We start from the raw sequence: 4,293 nt of genomic DNA, 5'->3' as shown, positions 1-4,293 counted from the left end.
CACTGGGTGTTATACGCAACTAATGAATCATCGAACTTTACATCAAAAACCAGGGATCTACTGTATGGTGACTAACATAATAAAAAAACATTAAAAATTAATTAATTAATTAATTAATGTTTCACTGATGTATTTCTTGCATCCTTCTTTTTAAAAAATTGAGATATAATCAACATATAACATTACGTCAGTTTCAGGTGTACATGGTGGTTTCATATTTGTATATATTGCAAAAAGATCACCACAATAAATCTAGTTAACATCCATCACCACACATAGTTACAAATTTTTCCTTGTGATAAGAACTTTTAAGATCTACTCTCTTAGCAACTTTCAAATATTCAATAGACTATTATTAACTATAATAATCATGCTGTACATTACATCCCCAGGACTTACTTATTTTTTAACTTGACCACCTTCTGTGCCTTTGCTCCACCTCTTCCTCTGGAATATATATTTTTTTTCTGTCTAGATATGATGACTTTGTAATGTGCCGACTTGGCTAGGCTGAACTACATTTCCCAGAATTCCCTTTCTTGTATGTTTCTGGTTAGAACGCTCTCACATGTTGCTACTGATCTGCTAATGCATCCCACATGCAGGAAGCAATTACAGCTAGGCCTGCAATTGTTTTACCTTCATCTGGATCATCCTTCCACTTCTCTGGCACCCAAACCAGGCTTGCATGTTTAGCTCCATGACACAGGACCCAGCTTCTGCAGGATACCTTTGTCGCCAATGTCAGAGGTAATAAGAATGGGCACAGGTTTCAGTCTCTCCTCAAGGGGTTTCAGTTGGTGTTCGTGAGTTCCATCGTGCTCATGATCTCTCCACCCTGAATGCTAGGCCCGTAGATTTCAAGCTTCAGTATCAAATGCAGAGACAATAGTTTCACAGAAACTGCTTAACCAGCTCTCACAATTACATAGGGATATACATATATATCCTTATACAAATTATATAGGATATTCTCTATATTTGTATATCCCTCTATAATCCTCAGTTCCCACAATTACTTATATATATTAATTATAACATATAATTACATATACTATATTATTTGCATATAATATATAATTATATGTAAACTATATCCCTATATATTTATCCCTATATAATCCCTATAACCAGTCCCTATACATAATATCCCTCTATTATATACACATTCCTATATATATTCCTATGTACAAAGAGATTTGTTCAGGAAATTGCCTTACCCACTTACTGTATATACATATATATACATATATATACATATATATGTATACATATATATACACTTACACAATATATATGTAGTACTTACACACTATATATAAACGTGTATATATGTGTATATAGTATATGCATAGTGTTTTATACACACACACACACACACACATATACACCCCCTACTGGTCCTGCTTCTCTACTGCCCTGATACACTGCAATACATCTATTAATTTATAAAAGTTCTTTTATAGCAATTGCTCTTACATTTCTAGCTATGACTTTCAAAATTTGAACTTCTCTGCTTTCCATATTTTAGAAGCATCTCATAGTTTTTGTTCTCCAACTAACCCCCCACAAAACAATCAGGGATTTACCAGTTTATTTTATTTATTTTCTCGGATTTCTAGGGTTTGGAAGGTATAGAATAAGGCTTTGGTCTGAGCCCAATCTGCTCTTATGAACCAGAATTCTTTAGTAGGTTGGGTTTTTGTTTTTTGTTTTTTGTTTTTTTTAAGTCATCTCTACATCCAACATGGGGCTCGAACTCATGACCCCAAGAACAAGAGTCGCATGCTCTACTGACTGAGCCAGTCAGGCCCAGTTAGGTTTTTTTGTTTTGTTTTTAATAAAGTATCTGGAACCATGTTTTAAAAGGCTTAGAAAAATGTCATCATTATAGCTAAGCCTTCTTAGTTTGGACAGTATGAATTTGTGAAAGGTTTAAATATAGAAATTTTAAAGGAACAAAGGGTGATGCTATAACTTTCTACATCTGAAAATCACTGACAGGTAGGTTGGTATAATGTTAGAAGTAAAGAACATGTCCTCAAAAAGACACATGATAGAATTTCTACCTATTTAGGGGGAAAGGGAACAAATATTCTGCTTAAATGGCAAATAGCTTCTTTCTGAGAAGAAAATTATCAACTTTACCTTAATTTTTCCATGTCACACTAACATAAGCTTGATTTCAGAAAAAAGAAACTCTCAAAAAACTATTGTCTATCAAATTTTGAACTTTCAAATTTATAAAATGTTAACTATATTAACAAAGCATTGTCACATAACAGAGTTCCTAAATGAATCTCAATTAGCATATCAATTCTTATGTAAATGATGCTTCTGAGTGCTAGAAAAATGAATTCTAGCACAATTTAATTCTTTTTTTTTTTTTTTTTTTAAAGATTTTATTTATTTATTTGACAGAGATAGAGACAGCCAGTGAGAGAGGGAACACAAGCAGGGGGAGTGGGAGAGGAAGAAGCAGGCTCATAGCAGAGGAGCCTGATGTGGGGCCTCGATCCCATAACGCCGGGATCACGCCCTGAGCCGAAGGCAGACGCTCAACCGCTGTGCCACCCAGGCGCCCCTCTAGCACAATTTAATTCTTAAATAAATTAAGTTGAATAATCTTTTTGCTGTGTTAATTGTCACTCAATTTTCAAATTATTTATGTTCTTTTTACACTATGACTAGCAATCAAAGGGATAAGTTATATAAAGCATTTTGTAAACTTTAAATCAGCAGGAAAAGGTAAGGTAATACATTGTAACCTTTGGTTTGACTAAGCCCTACCCTATTGTAGTGGTCATTGAAAATGGCGTCGCTCATTTGTACATCTGGTAATACTGATTTTTCCCTGTCAACACGCATTATTAGGAGGAAATTATACCATGAAGTTTAAGCAACCAAAGACAAAAGTAACCAAATTAAAGTGTGCTAACAGTATTTGAAGACTAAAACCTCCCTAAGCCCCAGTTTGCTCTTTTCTGGTCTTTGGCCTTACATATACAGTTAGGAAAGAAGCACAGACTGTCCTGGGCACCAACCTGCCAGTTCCAACACGCTGTATGGTGATGAATTAACTTTACTCAAAGAGAGGTTTGGCCTTGGTCCCTGCTCCTGGGAGTTAATCTTTGTACCCTTGGAATTTCCCGAAGAATTCCGATAAAAATGTGTTACTATACACAGAGGGCCCTCAGACCACACCTAATAGTTTCTGCTAATTAGATGACTCATGGTGGGCACCTGAGAGGCTATGCAAAGAGATAACTCAGTATAGGGGCCCTGCCTACACCAATAGTTTTAAAGTGAGCACTGACCATACTTTAAAGACTTTAAGCCACATTATTACCAATCTGACCTCCCAGGAGGGGAGAGGGTCAGAAATGGAGCTCATTCATAATGTGAGCCATGTTCAATAGTCATGCCTGCTTAATGAAACCTCAGTAAAATCTCGACACCAAAGCTCAGGTGAGCTTGTTAGTTGACCACACTCCACGTGTGTACTGCCACACATAGACACCAGGAGAGCAATGTATCGTTGAGGACATGGAAGCTTCAAGTTTGGAGCCTTCTCAGTCCCAAATTCTGCCCTATACTTCTCTTCCTTTGGCTGGGTCTGATTTGTATCTTTTGCTACAAGAAAATTGTAATCATATACATAGTACTTTCCCGAGTACTGTGAGTCATCCTATCAAATGATCAAGCCAAAGGAAGTCTGTGAATTTGTGCCCACTTAGCCTGATGAAGGGTGGCCCTGGGAACCCTCAAACTTATGGGTGGTGTCAGAAGTCTTGGGCAGACCTGGCAGTTTAGAGGACTGTGCCTTCACCCAAAGTTGAAGTAGAGATTTAAGATATGCAGGGGCTAGATTTAGTGGCTGATTAGAATTCGGCCTACCGAGGTGGGAGGTTGACGTGGATGACGTGAACCACTTAGATGCCTATATCCCAGTTCTTTATCTCCCTAGTGCCTCTGTTATGTGATTTCCTTCCAGTTCTAGTGAGACTGATGAGTGACTTTTCTTTCATTCATCCATTCAACAAACATTTATTGGGCGTCTATTGTATACCCAACAATGTACTAACACCGGGCACTTCTTGTCTCATGACCCCCACAGACCAGTAAGAAGAGAGATATAGAATAATTACCCATTCAAATAGTGAGAACACGGAACAGTAGGCCCCGAGCTAGTCTTAGGACTCTAGAGTCTTCCTAGAAGCAGGAGAGCATTTTAAGTAGAGCAACTAGTGCGTGCAAAGTCCAAGGCAAGAAGAAGTAGATCACACTAGAAGA

The sequence above is a fragment of the Ailuropoda melanoleuca genome, chromosome 15 (genome assembly GCF_002007445.2).
Source record: "Ailuropoda melanoleuca isolate Jingjing chromosome 15, ASM200744v2, whole genome shotgun sequence".
Lineage (NCBI taxonomy): Eukaryota > Metazoa > Chordata > Mammalia > Carnivora > Ursidae > Ailuropoda > Ailuropoda melanoleuca.
Note: the sequence above shows the minus strand (reverse complement) of the source record.